The 16,756-nt window shown below is 45.4% G+C and overlaps 1 pseudogene; it reads left to right on the forward strand.

The window, feature by feature from the left end:
* Window positions 1-700: 700 nt before the first annotated feature.
* On the forward strand, window positions 701-1,416 carry LOC125150920 (succinate dehydrogenase cytochrome b560 subunit, mitochondrial-like; annotated as a pseudogene).
* Window positions 1,417-16,756: the final 15,340 nt, after the last annotated feature.

A 16,756-nucleotide genomic window follows, 5' to 3' on the forward strand; every position in this document is an offset into this window, starting at 1 on the left:
ACAGAATACGGATGTACGAAGTACTATGGGATAAATGAAACGGTGTGAGGGAGATGGGGAATGCCAGTAACACTAGATGGCTTCTCTGATGACAGCTGAGTGGAGACTGAAGGTGGGTGACAGTCATAGTGTCCCAGACAGTATCAGGGGAATAGGTTCCATGACAAATCTTAACGTCCACAGGATTAGCGCTTATAATTTGAAAGACACTAAGAAGAGGGGCGCCTGGGTGGCTCAGCTGGTTAAGCGTCCGACTCCTGATTTTGGCTCAGGTCATGATCTCACAGTTGGTGAGTTTGAGCCCCACGTCGGGCTCTGTGCTGACAGGGTGGAGCCTCCTTGGGATTCTTTCCCCTCTCTCTGCCCCTCCCCCGCTTACACTTTCTCTCTCTCAAAAGTTAATAGAACTTTTTTAAAAAGACCCTAAGAATACACATACACATTTCCTACCTATGAGTAAAGTTTAAATAATACTAAAATAAAACAGACGTTGAAACACCCACCACCCAGCTTGCTAAAAAAATATTGGCCAGTAACTAAGAGAACCCTCACACCAGTCTTTAATGTTTACATTATTTTGTGAAAGAAGTTTTAAAGAAGAATGTTAGGGGGCAAGAGAGCAATAGTCAAGTTATATTGCTAAATGAAAGAGGCAGGTGAAAAACAGCCTTTACAGCTTCTGTTCAGGCCAGAACCCAAGATGGCCACACTCTCGTTGAGAAACAATGGTGATCATCGCTTCCGTGCCTACTTTAGTCCTTGACTCTGTATCAGAAATGCTGTTCCTTTGGAAACCACAGCCAAAAAAAAATAGATGGAGCGGTTCTGGAATAAGAGCACAGGATCAAACGGTCCTTTGTCTCCCCATATCACTTTCCCCAGCTGGTCTCTTCCCATGGTGATGCCTTACTGCCACAGCGGCCAGGAGAATGGCCTTGTTTGCAGGGGTCTCTCTTTGCCTTATCAGCTCTTTTGCTGATATGAGTATCATTTGGAGCTTGTGAGGTCCCTGTGTCTGGGGAAGCACTGATACACACGGCCAAGTTCGCATCCATTTTCCCTCTTATGCATCATAGCTGGATGAGATCAGACACCCGATGTTGGACCCAGAAAAAGACCTAAAGCTACCCCAACTATACAAGTCTGGAACCGCTATCTTTTTTAAACATTATTTTAATGTTTATTTATTTTTGAGAGAGAGAGAGCAGGGGAAGGAGAGAGAGAGAGGGGGAGAGAGAGAATCTCAAGCAGTCTCTGTGCTGTCAGCGCAGAGCCCAGTTTGGGGCTTGAACACACAAACCATGAGCTCATGACCTGAGCTGGAGTCAGACACCCAACGGACTGAGCCACCCAGCCGGCCCCAGAACGGTCGTCTCGATGACCGTGTTATGCTCTGTAGGACCGGCCGCTATGTAAAGAGCTGAAGATTCTAACATCTTCTCCTTACAGATTATGGCACTAACCTGTCTCCTGCCTGTCCCTCTCATCTGTAGCTAGGGCAGAGCTCTCCTGGTCTGTGTAGACCTTTTGTGCTTGCAGATCCCTTTGAGGCTCAGCATCAGGAAAGTGCCTTCTAGAAGCCACAGTGGTGGAATAGGGCCCAGTTTCCCCTTGCTTCTAAAGATGGTGATGGGGTTCAGACTGTGCCAAGATAAGGCACCTTGACATACTGAGTATTTTCAGCTGAAGAAATGTGAGAAACAGCCCTCACTACTGGTGAGGAAGATAGGAAGGCAGAAGCTTGCCCAGTACACATAACATGCAAATGGCAGGCGGAGGGCCATGACTTGACATTTGGCCGCCATCTTGCCAGGCATGCTGGCAAACCTTTTCTTCTTTATCCCACCACACTAACCCTGTAGATTTGACACTCGTTATATCTAAGGAAACCACCTGTTAGAAACGGGTTTTTGTTCCTCCCATGACACATACAGTCCAGGAATCAGCTTCATGGTTCTCTACCCTTGACCTGGGTGTTCGATAGTAAACATATGTAGAGTTCTTCTCTGAAGTTTTTCTCTGAATTTGACTATGTTGTATAGGTGGAGAACGATTCTGGAATCGTCGAGAGAGGTAAACTATGACTTTGGAAAAAACAAAGGAAGTACATATAAGGGATAAATTTGAACAAACATTTCCTGAATGATACCATAATAATTACGAATCATGGTTTTCTTTTACAAGCAAAATTACAATACACTAATGTATCAATTGTAACATATAGTTTTGAAGGTAGCGAGTGGAGTTAAATTGTTCTAAGGCCCATGTGTTATCTAGAAAGCAAGTACAAGTATTGACACTTTTTAAATCTTGACTCTCTGTATATAATAATGATAATATACAAAAGTGCCTCAGTGGCTCAGTTGGTTAAGTGTCTGTCTCTTGATTTCCACTCAGGTCATGATCTCGTGGTTCACGGGATCAAGCCCCACGTCAGGCTCTGTGCTGAGAGTGCGTACCCTGCTTGGCGGTCCTCCCTCCCCCCCCTCTCTGCCCCTCCCCTGCTTTCTCTCTCTCTTCTCTCAAAATAAATAAGTAAACTTAAAACACCAAATAACGTATATTACATATCATGCTATAATACATACTATTTCTTTCAAGAACCAATAAAAGAATAGCAAAAGAGCACGTAACTTTCTTAACCAGCAGAAAGGAAGACGGAATGATAGAAATGAGCCAGTCCAACTGAAGGGACAAACCAAGAGAAAAAACACAGGATGGGGAGGGCAAATATAAGGGTCAAATAAGATGGTGGAGGAAACCTAATGAAGTCAGCAATTGTACCAACTGGAAACAGTCCCCATGCTCCAGCCGGCAGGAAAAACGCTGTGTCCGAAAACTCCAACTTCAATCTATTTACGAGAAAAACATCTAAAACATTAAAATACGTAAAAGTAGGAGGTAAAATGATGACAAAAGGGTAAGCCCCAAAACACTGGTGTATCTACATCAATTTCAGACCAGAAAGATTCCCGAGCAAAATGGCGCACGGAAGATGCGCGGTCACTTCGTGACGGTGAAAGACCCAGTCCCCAAAGCGGAGAAGATGACTGCAAGTGGCTGCATGCAGAACAACATTGCGTATAAATTAATTCATTAAATAATCATAGAATGACTGTAAGGGGAAATTGACAGTCGGAGGGAGGGATGAAAATTCACTTGAGTCCCTTACAGAACCAGCAGACAAAACGTGCCAGGACGGGTACTGAAAACACAAACGATCAGCTACCAACTTGCGCAAAATCTGTGCGCACTGCTGACTACCACACATTTTTGACGGCATGCACGCTACTGGGGGAAACCGACTATGTACCAGGTCACAAAGTAAACCTACGCAAGCCTCGAAAGATGGAAATCCTACAGAATTATTCACTGACAGCAATGTAACGAAGGGAAAAGCAATCGCAACATGACAACCCGAAAAAGCTCGTACCTGGGGGCAATATGACGCAGACTTCCAAGCTGTCCATGGGTTAATCAGGAAATGATCATAAACTAAACAATGTTTAGAAAGGAATGACGACACACACCTATCAAAATGTCCCTGAATATCTTTATGCCAAGAGAGTGAAAGACTTAGACAAAATGGAAAATTTCCTTAAAAAAAAAACAAAAACAAAAAACTTACCAAAACCGATTTACAAAAGAATTAAAACCCTGAGTCATAACATAACCATTAAATAAATTGAGCCAGTCATTTAAAATCTCCCCCAAAAGAATGGGGGTATCTGGGTGGCTCAGTCAGTTAAGCGCCCGGTCATGATCTCACAGTTCATGAGTTTGAGCCCCACATCGGGTTCCACGCTGATGGTGCAGAGCCTGCTGGGGATTCTCTCTCTCCCTCCCTCTCTATGCCCCTTCCACATGTGTGCTCTCTCTCTCGCTCTCTCTCTTCTTTCTAAAATAAATTAATAAACTTTAAAAAATAAGAAAAATAAAAAAATAAAATAAAATTTTCCTTGAAAGGAAACTCTAGGTCCAGGCGGCTTCGTTGGTTAAGTCTACCAAGCATTCCAGAAACAAATTTAAAAAACAAGATAGGGGGAGTGACGGAGCAGCATTACTAAAAGAAAACATATCTGGGAAATACATATAGAGAAGACAGAAGTTAGTATTTGAGTTCCTGTACCACACCTGAGAGCCCCTTCAAAAGAGTTCCTTATTTGCTTTCCTAGCAGTCCAGAAGGCAAGACTGGAATCCCAGGGAAAAATCATTCCCCTCCAGCGTAATTATAGCCAGGACCGACCAAGCCTATCCCCCTGAGCTGCCACGGGGACGGTGGGAGAGGGCTGCAGACCCCCCACAAGCGTGTCCCCCCACGCCCGGCCTCCCACAGAGTTCCCGGGGGTGGGGGGCCTTGAACTCGTGTGTTAGCTCATTTAATCCTCACACACCACTGTGCTGTGGGTCCCGTTCGTAGCTTGATTTTACAGATGATGAAACTGCCCTTCAGAAAAGTGACCTTCCTGGTCACATAGTTAGCAGACGGCGTGGCCGGATCGGAAGACAGGCCGCTGGGAAACTCAAACCCTTCACTCTTCCGCAACGATAATCCGACGGCGCTCAGCCTCCCAGCGAGATCCGTCGGGGGTGTTTGCCTGCCCACGGCCCGCCCCGTCCTGGGCACAGACAGACCAGGGCTGACTGCTTCAGACCAGCACACGGTGCGAGGATGGACCTTGGAGAGCTGTTGACAGAATGCCCACACGACGAGGCACGTGCCCTCGTGCGACCTCAGGTGGCCAGCGGTTACACGGAACAGGTGTTCGCAATTTCACTCGACAAATATTTATTATCTCCATAAAACAGGGCTCAATCATGGCAACGATCCTACAGGGGCCTGGGGATCACTCAACGAGTCAATGTATGTCACCCACCGTGAAACACACGGGCAGCGTCTTCTCAAGACTCTCGGACCTTTCTATCACGGCCAGCCGGGTTCCGAGGCTTCTTGGTCTCTATTGTCTGCATCGCATGCGGCGTCCGTCTGTCCAGCCCCACCTGCGTCTTCCATGCCGAGGGGCACTGGCCACCCGTCACGAAGAACACCCAGATTTCACGGTGTTTGCTCCTTTCAGGGCAGAAACATCCCGCCTCTGAAAGGAGGGCCGGAGGTTGATCAATTCAATTACCGAGCGTACACTTCTCCCCAGGGCTCTTGGCTCTGGCTTCGTCACCCGGAGCTAAGGAGCTGCCAGGTGCCTTCTGGAATAAATTTCCCATCCAGACACACTACCCTCCCTCTCCTGAGAGCTACGGGGTTCGGCACTTTGATGCCTCGGGGATTTTGCTGCACGAATCAGTCCGGTGTGTAACACCACGTCCAAGGGACCGTGAGTCCTGCTTTCCACACGTTTCCTATTTTTATCTTCTGCTTGCATGTGGTGGGGTTTTAAAACAGAGGGTGGTTCCCCTGAACCTGTGTTTTCAAATCCATTCTTAGCTTGAAAGACAAGAATTGTGAAGTCAAATGTAAACAGCAACCTGCTCGTAAGCCCACGACCGAGCTGCTCCCAGGGAGCACGGACAGGCCAGGGCACTAGGGTCACCGGGATGGCAGGATGGTGACGGGCCCCCTCCCTGCCACCGCCTCCTGCCGGTCCTTCAGTCCTGAGCGAGAACATCAGAGGGCCCAGGGGGCCGGGGCCCCTGACACGTACTGGACTGGAAGCCACAGACAAAATAATGTAACGGATTCAGCTCCCGGTAAATCCAAGTTCCGAACTAAAATGAATGAAAATTTTGGAATGTGCTGAATTTGAGAGAGAGGATGTGCCGGGGACAGGAACATCGACTCACCGCTCGGACCTAGGAGTTTTCGCGTCGGGCACACACGACCCAGAAACTCAACTCTGTCCCCAAAGTATTTTTTAAAGTCTCCATTTCCACCTCCTCTTCTGTGGTTAGCAGTCAACTGAATGGCTGTTACCGTTTGAAAGGAGGATTCGTTTGGGAGGAAGGGCTGTTTTTACTTCATACACATCCATTGGATTTTGCTTTGCTATTTTATGAAAAAGGGTCCAGTTTCCCTAACTCCTAATGAATCCTCCTTGGACCACACCCAGGTGAGCTCCGTTACTCCACAGAAAAGCAGATGATGGATGGTGGTGCTCTAGAATATTCTAGGTTCTCCCAGCAGAGCATGACTCACAGGTATATTCTCCCCCAGAAGCCACCCTGGAAAAGCAGATGTTAGGACTGAAATATCTACAGAGTATTATCAAGAAATTGGGCCTCTAAAACATATATGGGGGCGCCTGGGTAGCTCCGACCTCAGCTGAGGTCATGATCTTGTAGTTCGTGGCTTCGAGCCCTGTGTCGGGCTCTGTGCTGACAGCTCAGAGCCTGGAGCCTGCTTCCGATTCTGTGTCTTGCTCTCTCTCTGCCCCTCTCCCACTCATGCTCTGCCTCTCTCTCTCTCAATAATAAATACACATTAAATATATATATATATATATATATATATATATATATATATATATATATAGAAACGTTCTAGTGCCAGAATACACAGTTGAATAAAAGCCAGAAGTTGAGCAGTGGGATCAAAAGGGAGGGCAGACAGTCAGTATGGACACCCCCAGGGGCCCCGTCACTGAGAACCAGCAAGGTCAGGGACACCTAGAGGAGTGGGGTGGACAAGCCCTGGGAGAGTCCCTCTCTAGCTCTCTTCATGTGTATGACACTGCTGAGCAAAGCGCTTCTAGGCAAGAGTGTGACTGTCGCTGTTTCCCTGGTCCTGAGCTGTGTGGCCTTTGGAATTCTGCAAATCATCCAGGACGGCCACACGGCATCCCAAGTTTAACTGTCTGGGATAGGGCATCGCGCAGCGAGAGCATACCTACCCAGCAGGTAAGCCATTCTATTTCTGCGGGGCAAACGGGGTGATTTCCTGCCCAAAACATCTGCTGATTTCAGGGCTTCCCCTGGACATACTCTTGTGGTCTTGGTTTGCTGTCGAGACAAGACATGACGCCGAGGCCTCCGAATTCTAAAGCTCGCCCGGCTGCTCGTCTCACACACAGCACCTGTCTGTGGATGCTAATGGTCTGCATAGCCATTCGGGCAAAGGGCAAAACCATTGGACCCCCCAGACCAGTGAGAAACACTTCCACCGCATAGGGACCGCTTGTAAATCTGGGAGGCTTTCCAAAATTTCCCGTCACAGACGGTATCCTTTGCCGTTAACTGACCAGGCACTCAGAGAGTTTTAAAAAAGATTCTTGGGATTGCTTTGTTCGCTCAGATCAACCGCAGCAAATAGATCCTTTAGTGATAAGATATAAGAAATCAGGTTGGCAGTATTCACTCGTGAGCACTGAAGCAGGAACGTTTCAGGGCTGCTGCTGGTTCAAGACATCATTAAATAATGGGGTTAAAAGGGTAGCTGCATTTGGGGTGCCTTTCGATACGAATGCATAAGTTAAGACATCGTTAAAGAAGACGTCAAGTGCTTCCCAGGAGGTTTAGAAAACCGTTGGGGCGATTTGAGATTTTAAGTCACGATGCTCTGCTCACCAGCTGATCTAGACCCAGACTAGTTTTAACGGGTGTGTGTGTGTGTGTGTGTGTGTGTGTGTGTTTTCATCAGCTCTGTAAATTCTCTCAAACAAATGCGCAGATCACCGCTACACGGATCAAGAAAGCGAATGTCGTTAGCCTCCAAAAGCCTTGGGCTTTTTCTCAATTGCAAATGTTTTCTCCTCTCCAAAGGTAAACAATGTATTACAATATGCTTCTTCCTGCTTTTGAACTTAAACAGAAAAAATGTAACATATTTTCCTCCATGTTTGGCTTCTTTCGCGCATGTCATGTTTGTGAGGTTTACCGTGTTGTGGCTTGTATTTGCTTTAATTTACTAACGCGTGGTTTTTCGTTATACGCGTAGCCTGTGATTTCCTTCTTCTTTCATTTGAAGGAAACGGGTTGTTTTCAGTTTGGTGAGATTATGAGTCATCTTTCGCAGCAGAGGACTTAAAAAAATTTTTTTTCGTACTTTAAGGAACAGTCCCCTTCACAGACATAATGAGCTGTTCTGAGAATATGCAGGTATGTTTAATGGGCTACAATTAAAATGACAGCGTTGCAATAATATGGTAATGTAACTGCTTAGCATTGTATTTCCAATTCATATTCCATGGTTAATTTAAGAATAATTACTTGGGACATAATACCAAAGTGCCTATACAATTGATACAGCAATTGTTCGAGAATGTTCCTAATAATCAATTATCATCTTGCTGAGTAATCGTTTTGCCAGATTTTTGAGGATATTTTCAAGTGTTCATTTCTCTGCCTGTGAAACGACAAGAGGTCCTAGGTCAAATATAAGTTGCTTTTGAGGGGAGCCTGGGTGGCTCAGTCGGCTAAGCGTCCGACTTCGGCTCAGGCCGTGATCTCGCGGTCCGTGAGTTCGAGCCCCGCATGGGGCCCTGTGCTGACAGCGCGGAGCCTGGAGCCTGCTTCCGATTCTGCGTCTCCCTCTCTCTCTCTGCCCCTCCCCTGCTCACGCTCTGTCTCTCTCTCTCTCTCTCAAAAATAAATACACATTAAATTGCTTTTGAGACAGGGAAACTGAAGGGACCCCATGAGAGAAAAAGCTGTTTTTTTTTGTTGTTGTTGTTTTTTCCTTTGCTTCTTACCCGGCTTCTATCCTTGCTAGGACCTGCACCCTGCCCCACCCGACAGGTGCCTCAGAACGCAGACAGTGTGGAACCTCCTTGTAAGGGACAAGGAATTCTCGAGAACAGATAACATCTAATGAAGGACCAGGTAAGAATGATGGGAGGCCACGATCACACGTGGATTCCAGCCCACAGGTGCTGGACATCTTGACACTGAGACTCCGGGTCAGGGAATAATTGACTTATGATCGACACCTGGACCTTGTTGTTCTGACCGGTTCCTGGATGCCTGAGAGGACACGTCCGCCACACCACAACTGTCAGTAAAAACCCCAGACCCCGAATAAAGACAGAACCCTATCTTTTTCCTTTCCAAGTGTCCCAGATGCTGTGTTCCTCTTTATATATTTTCAATAAACTCTGCTCTTACCTCCTGATGGCTCACGTTCGATTCCCATCCTGCATGAAGCCAAGGACCCTCCAGGCTGAATCTGCGGGAGCCCCTCTGGGTCCTCTGACTCCAGACTCCACCTGCCTGCATCCCTTTTACAACTTTTTTTTCCCCAGTTAATTGTTTTCTAGCGATTGGATTCAGAGCTACTAAAGGAATTAGAAACTAGTTTAAGCATTCACAGTAGAGTTTCGCAAGGTGCTCCGAAACATTTTTGCCACATATGAGCCCCCAAACTTGGCTTCTAGAAACGTGTGTAGAGAATATATGTGTATGGGAAAATCAAAATAAATGCCCATGTTCAAGGTGCATCATTAAGAATTATTCGTAAGAGCGGAAACAATATCAACCTTAAATCGTATAATCACTAGGCATAACCTTACTACCGGTTTCTTAATTCATGCCACAAATATTTGCTGACGGAATGGTGTGCAAAGGGCCGAGCTCATGGGAATTCTGTAGTGATCCGGACCGAAAGGTCTCTGGGCTTCAGGGCCAAGATGGCAGCTGGGAAGATTCTGAGCTCACCTCCCTCCCACAGACACAGGGGAACGCCAGCTCCTTATGGAAGCTTCCTCTGGCAGGTCGGGGGGGAACAAAACCCCTAAAGCCTGGCTGAGCAACTCCTACAGCTCCACCCGCCGAGAGGGACGCCACATGGAAGCCGGGAGGAGAGGCTGGGCCACGGCCTGGCCATGAACCTCACCCCTGGCTCAGGGAGGAGCACCAGGCGGGAAGTGGAAACCCAGCCCTTGTGCCTGGGGAGCCAGGGGGTCATACCCCACATCGGGAACCCCGACTTTAACCACCTGCACCTAAGAGGTGAGCCCCCCCTCCCCCCCAGATAGCTAAAACTTTTGGAAACCCATACGGGGCTCGTGTCTTGGAGACCTGCTCCTTAAGGACCGGCCGGTGGACTTACCAGCCCGGGGCTCAGCGCAGCGGCCCCCCATCCCGTCCAGGCTTGACGTGAGAAAGGCTCCTCTGCTTCTAGTAAAGCGTGTCGGCCTGCGGAGCCATCGGGTTGACCACGCACGTCTCAGGCCGGGGCGCTCTCTGCACCTGCAGCGACGGGACTGGAGGCCGCCATCTTTGTTTCTACCACGGTGGGTCGTGCGGTCCTTGAGCCAGCAGGTGCCGGCCTCACGCCCTCCCCCGGAGGGAGCTTTCTCTCGCGCGTCTGGTGCCTCAGCGCCTGAAGCCGCTGCCCAAGGGGTGATGCCCTTGATCCTGGCCCAGCAGGCCGGGAAGGGCTTGCATTCCTAGGTCTGTGGGACTGTGACAATCAGAGAGACAGTTCTTGGCAGCCGCCCCCCAGGGCACTGCATGCGACAGCGGACTAACACACACCCCAGTCGTTTGGGGAGGGAAGCTCATTGGCTTGTCAAGGGGCTTTGGCCTGAGGGGCACGCCTCTGGTTTGGGACACTCCTTGGGGGCCCTGTGGGGGGGAGGGGGGGGCTGCAGCTGGCCACTGTCACCCAGGAGGGAGCCTGTACCCTTGCCTGGCAACCCTGAATTTTAAGGTGGCCACCAGGGCACCCCGAAGTGCCCCGGATCTGGCGGCCAGCAGGGCAGAGGCTCAAGACTCCCCCAGGACTGTAACCAGTGGAGAAAGACAGCCACCACCCCCAGGGCACAGCAAGAGAGGCAGGCATCGCATTAAAGACAGAGAGGCCCCTGAAATGATGAAGTTTGGGATTATCAAGGGAGACAGACATTAAGTAAATATCCTTCCAAATATGTAGTTAGTGTTAAAAGTGGTGAGCGCTCTACACACACACGGGTTCAACACCTTGAGTTTGGAGAGCTCTTTACATCTTTTGGATACAAGTCCTTTACCAGACGTATGCTTTGTAAATATTTTCTCCCAAGTCTGTGGCGTCAGGGGCTGCGAAGGGTCTGATGTTTTTTTCCTCCCGGCAAAGTAGCATGTGAGCCTTCTAAGATGTCCAAGATATTAGCCTTCCCAGATTTCCACGATATTGGCAGGACACACAAGCCTCTGGGGTTGGAGAGAAAGGACTTTGGAGCCTCATATTTGCCTGTTTCCTTAGCTCCCAACCCTCTACCCCCAGGACCCAGGAGGGTTGTGGAAAGACCCGGGCAGGTACTGCTGCGCACACGGTGGGTTTGTGTTGCACCTGAGACCCCAGTCTTTTAAAGAGGGCTGGTAGCAAGGCCGCCCAAACTTTGCCCTGGAGAAGATACTCTTTATTACACTGTCAGGAAGCAAATGTGCCCTCTGCCCCGGAGGGAGCCTTTCTCGCTTTTTGCTAGATCTATCCTTTAAAAAACAGTCCAGAACAAAAGTGGTTAATGCGTTTGCTCCAAACACATGCTGAAAAATGAGAGACCCGAGGAAAACCTCTTCCCCGGAATTATTTTTTTCACTCTCTTAAGCTGCATCTTTTGAAGAGCATAAAATTTATTTTTGATAAAGTCTAATGTATCAGTTTGATTTTTGTATGCATCATCCTTGGAGTCATGGCTAAGATAGCCCTGCCTGACCCAAGATCTCAAAGAGTTTCCTGATGTTACCTTCTAAAAGGTTTATAGTTTTAGGTTTTATCTTTACGTTTATGGTCCTTTTTTTTTTTTTTTTAAGTTTATTTATTTTTGGGACAGAGAGAGACAGAGCATGAATGGGGGAGGGCCAGAGAGAGAAGGAGACACAGAATCTGAAACAGGCTCCAGGCTCCGAGCTGTCAGCACAGAGCCTGACGCAGGGCTCGAACTCTCGGAATGCGAGATCATGACCTGAGCCAAAGTCGGACGCTCAACCAACTGAGCCACCCAGGCGCCCCAGGTTTATGGTCCTTTTGAGTTCATTTTTGTATATGGTGTGATCAAACTTTTTTTTTTAAACCGATGGTATCTTTTTGAAAGATTCTCCATCAAATTGCCTATGTACATTTGTCAAAACCCAGTGGTCCATAAATGTGTGGCTCCATTTCCACACTCAATATTCTTTTCCATTGATCTATGTGATAGAGCGTATTGATCGACTTCAAGTCCAATATCGCACTATCTTGATGCGCACGGTGTATAAGAGCCTTGCGTTCAGGTATGGGTAGTTCTCCAACTTGGTTCTTCTTTTTCAAAGCTGTTTTAGCTTATACTCCATCCTTTGCATTCCCATATGAATTATAAAATCAGCTTGTCATGGTCTATGAGAAGCTTGCTGGGATTCTGATTAGATTGTGTTGACTCTATACATTAAACTGGGGAGAATTAACATCTCAGCAATATTGGGTCTTCTGCTTCTTGAACACAGTGTATCTCTCATTTATTCAAGTCTGGAGTTCCCCTGAGAGATGTTTTGTAGTTTTTAGTGTACATGTGTTTCACCTCTTCTATCAGATTTATTACTAATTATTCCATAGAGTTTCCATTTTCTTTTTTTCCTTCTTTTTTGCTTTCAACCTCTGGGAGCCCTTTTTCTTGTACACAGTATAAGAGATCTGTTCTCTTTAAAAGAATCCTGGTTGACAACCTTTTCCTTTTAATTGCACTAACAGTGAACTCATATTTACTTTAATTCCAAATATATTTTCGTTCAGACAACTTGGACACAGCTTCCCATCTGCCCAGGCACACATGGGATACTTTTTAATCTTAGGGCCAGCAGGAAGCAATGAAAACCAGGTCTCATCAGGATTGGGAAGCTACGTCTAAGCTATGTGTAAGGTCCATCAGTCTAAGCGCTTGGACATCCAGTCCCTGTAAGGGGAAGCAGAGTCCTCCTCCTGGTCCAGAGGTGGCTTCAGAAAGAAGCAGGCCAGAATCAAGAGTGTCCTCCTCCTCCCTTCCCCTGATTTCAAATATTATCCTCTGCAATATGGCAGCCATGTTATTCATTTTGGTGTTCCATGAAAAATAATCTGTGCTTCAGCCAAATGATGAATGGCAAATTTCTACACACATTACTTTTAGACCATAATGGAAGGAAAACATTGGGTGGGTTGAATTGAATCCGCTAATGACAACCAGTGATATTTCTCAGGCTGAGTTCAAGTCTTGAAATGTCCAAGTTCCAAAAGAGAAGGAAGAACTATTGAAAGACCTCTGGTGGGAAGAATATCGTAACCAAAGGACGTGCAGTAATTACAGGATATATTTGAAAGACCTCAGAGTTTTGAGAGAAACCAAGTACAAAAATAAGGCAGGAAAGTGGGAACTCTGCTTTTAGCACAAAAGTTCCCAATATTTCACAAGCGTTTATGCAACGCAAAAAGGCCCAAAGGGGTCAGATCCATTTTCTTCCTAGCATAGTAGTGTCTCTCACACGGGCTACAATTCTGTCTGCCTTTCTCTCATGTGCTTATTAAGTAATGCCATTTGGTACATTTCTGTGTTACTGGATTAAATGTCCATATCAGAATGATTTTCGTGCTTCTGTGGGCTAAGATGTCAATATTTTTGGTTTAGAAGTAACTTTGTACTATGACTTGAAAACATCACGCTGATTTCCCAAAGGCTGTTTTGTGTCTTGCATTTTTCTCTTTTCCTTTTTTTTTTTTTTTTTTTTGAGAGAGAGAGAGAGAGAGAGAGAGACAGAGAAAGAAAGAAAGGCAGGGAAAGAAAGAGGGGGAGAGAATCTTAAGCAGACTCCATGCTGAGGCTCCGTGCGGAGCTCGATCTTATGACGCTGGGATCATGACCTGAGAGCTGAATTCAAGAGTCAGATGCTCAACTGACTGAGCCCCTCGGGCGCCCCTTGCACGTCTATCTTTAAAAAAAAAAAATCAAAACAAATTGGGCATTTCGTATTCCAGGAGGGGGGCCTATCCACACACATGCTCTGGTTAAAAAAATGTTTGCAAGGGGAGAAAAAAATGTTTTAAACTTGATTGTGGTGGCAGTTACATGCCTGCCTCTGTCAAAACTCACAGTAATGTACCCTAGAAAGAATAAATCTTTCTGTATGTAACCGTGTAATCCAAAGGAGAACAAAATGGGGGTAGGGCATCTTCTTAAGCATGTTAAGATGCATTTTGATAAGCTATTTCAATCTAAGCAAGGAACTCGGGTGCCAAATATCAATGTGAAGTGACAGAAAACAAACACATTATGAACATCCAAAAATCTGGACTTACAATGGAAATGTTGACAGCTTCTGAAATTAAATGGCACTCAATCACTAATTTTCTTTGAGGGTAAGATTTGTACCCTGCTGGGCTTATAATTCTGTTTTCTCTTTTTGCGCTGTTCATGTGTAAATATTGCTAATTTCATTTGACACAAAAACGGCAAACTTAATTTTGTTTCTAAGCTAGTCGATGACACAGAGGCTACCTTCTAGATGAGGCAGGCAAGCTTCGTGGCAATCATTTGCGGGCGGGGTGGGGGTGGGGGTGGGTGGAAATCAAGGCATTTCAAATGTATTTGTAACAAGGAAACAAATTTATTGATTTTAAAAGACAAGACACCATTTTGTTTTGAAAAACACAAGAAAGCTAGCCTGAGTTCAAGTCTGAAATATTCAGAAAAATCCTACTAATATCTTTAGTATGTTCCAGTCATTTGTTTAAACAACACACTAAAAGTTAATATATATTTTTATAATTATAAAAGTTCCCCAGTTATTGTACAGTACACAATACAAATCGCCCACAAACTATTATTTAGCTCCTGCCAATTTTGAGAGGACATGATATACTAAAAGATTTAGCATTTCTCACAAAAATCACATCAGGAAATACGTATTTACAAAATCAAATACATTATACAAAAAACCATCACATGTTATTCGGTAAAGATGTTTTTAAATAATTAAAAAGTTTATTCAACTGTAGTCCAAAAACTGGAAAAGAACATTACATTATCTCACACATACAATCTCTACAAAAGTTGCTTACCTCATTTACATAATATATTCAGTCGATTGTAAAATAAATGTTCAAATATCTCCTAGTGTTACTATGTTTCTGTGCTTGTGGGACTGAATAATGTAATCTGCCACTTACTAAGTGAAGTTTAAATGATGGCACTTAAAAAAAATACAGTATTTTAAAAAAAAAACACAATGAAAGAAGTTTTACCTAGAAGGTACGAAAGCCCTGAGTGATAGGAGAATTACTGATTGGTAAGCACTACAATTAACCTAATTAAAAGTTTACCACCCCAGGCACAAATTTCCAAGTTTTCTCAAGGCACTCACAACGCGTTGGTCACCACCATAGGGTCCCAATTGATGATGGAGATGAGTAGAGAAAAAAATTTGCTTTGGTACAAAAGATACTTTTCAAACGAATAAAATTCAATACCTCCTTTATTGGGTCATTTAAAATTGTGTTTAGCAGGTTAAAACAAGGCAATCGTTCGTTCAAAACTATTAATTCGTTGAAGGAAAAATTTACTCAGTTATCAACAGTCAGTGGGAGTTTTTGTTTTTTTCCTTCCTCCCCCGGAATCAAAATTCTTCTGACAGTGATTTGTCGTTCTCATTATTGAGCCTACGCAACAATTCTTACCAAAGATTTCATTACTCAGGGCTTCCAATCCCAACATCGTAATTTATTTAAAAAACAAAGGAAAGAAGGGGGGGGGGGTGAAAAGAATCAAACACCAGAACCAAGTAAGAGACAAAACACAGTTCTGAAAATAAGACGGATTACCGATTACTCCAAACAAAGGAAAAAAAGAAATCCTAGGCAGTCACTTTGTAAGTGGCTTTTACTATTTAAGTAAAATTGGTAAACTAAACTCAGGTCTACTGTCACATAAAATCACTAGCAGCAATGATCAGAGCATGCAAACTGAGAAGCATTTACAGTAAATCATCATGAAGAATCCAAAAGAAGAGAGTTAAATTAAAACCCTTTGAGTATTGCATGTTAACACATGAGTAATTTGCATGGTTTGACTTCCTACGCCGTCTAAAAAAAGCAATGTTCACGGCAGACTTGCACTAAGCTACGGATGTCCCTTCACCAGACATCGGAATAGGTCACACTCTGCCGTGCGCCCGGCCGGGGCAGCCGCGCACATCTGCAGACGACACTGCTCTCAGGCTCCGTCGCGCAGGGGACAAGGGGGGACCGAGTGCACGCAGAGTGGCCCGTGAACGAAGTCGGCAACTCTAGAGGCAGACTGGCATTTACAGATCTCGGAAGCAGTCGCCACGGCCCCTCCCGACAGAGGAGCTGAAAATCAAGTGCTTTGCTCTCCATTCTATCTAGGTCTACTGTTTTTGACAAAGTGTTAAAGGTTTTGGAGCACAGATGAAGATAGGCCCTGTGTGAAAGTCCCAAATGCTGTTTTATGAGAGCTCTAACTCCAAATAGCTTACCTGCCCCCGAAGAGTTCAGCTTTGCTTCACCCACTCGAACTCATTTCTTCCTAAGGCTTCGCTTAACAATTGTACTTCCTAAAGCTAAATTAACGCGATCTTTTCGTTTTGTTTTGGGAAAGAAAAAAACAAAAAAGAAAAGAAATGTAACCCTTTCTTTATCATACCTTTTAAAGGCAATCTAGGTACTTTTCGATGTGCAGAGATCAGTTAGGACACAGGTCTACAGGCCCATGTATCTGTTCTCCTTTTCTAGAGTCATGATGTGATGCTAGAAAAGTTGATTTTTTTTTTTTTCTGTAAACAGTACACTTACTTAGATGGCAGTGAATATTTGGGAATAAATATATCAAGCCCTCTTGAAGAAGAAAATTAAGAGTTGTATAT

This window comes from Prionailurus viverrinus, chromosome D4 (assembly GCF_022837055.1).
Source record: "Prionailurus viverrinus isolate Anna chromosome D4, UM_Priviv_1.0, whole genome shotgun sequence".
Classification (NCBI taxonomy): domain Eukaryota; kingdom Metazoa; phylum Chordata; class Mammalia; order Carnivora; family Felidae; genus Prionailurus; species Prionailurus viverrinus.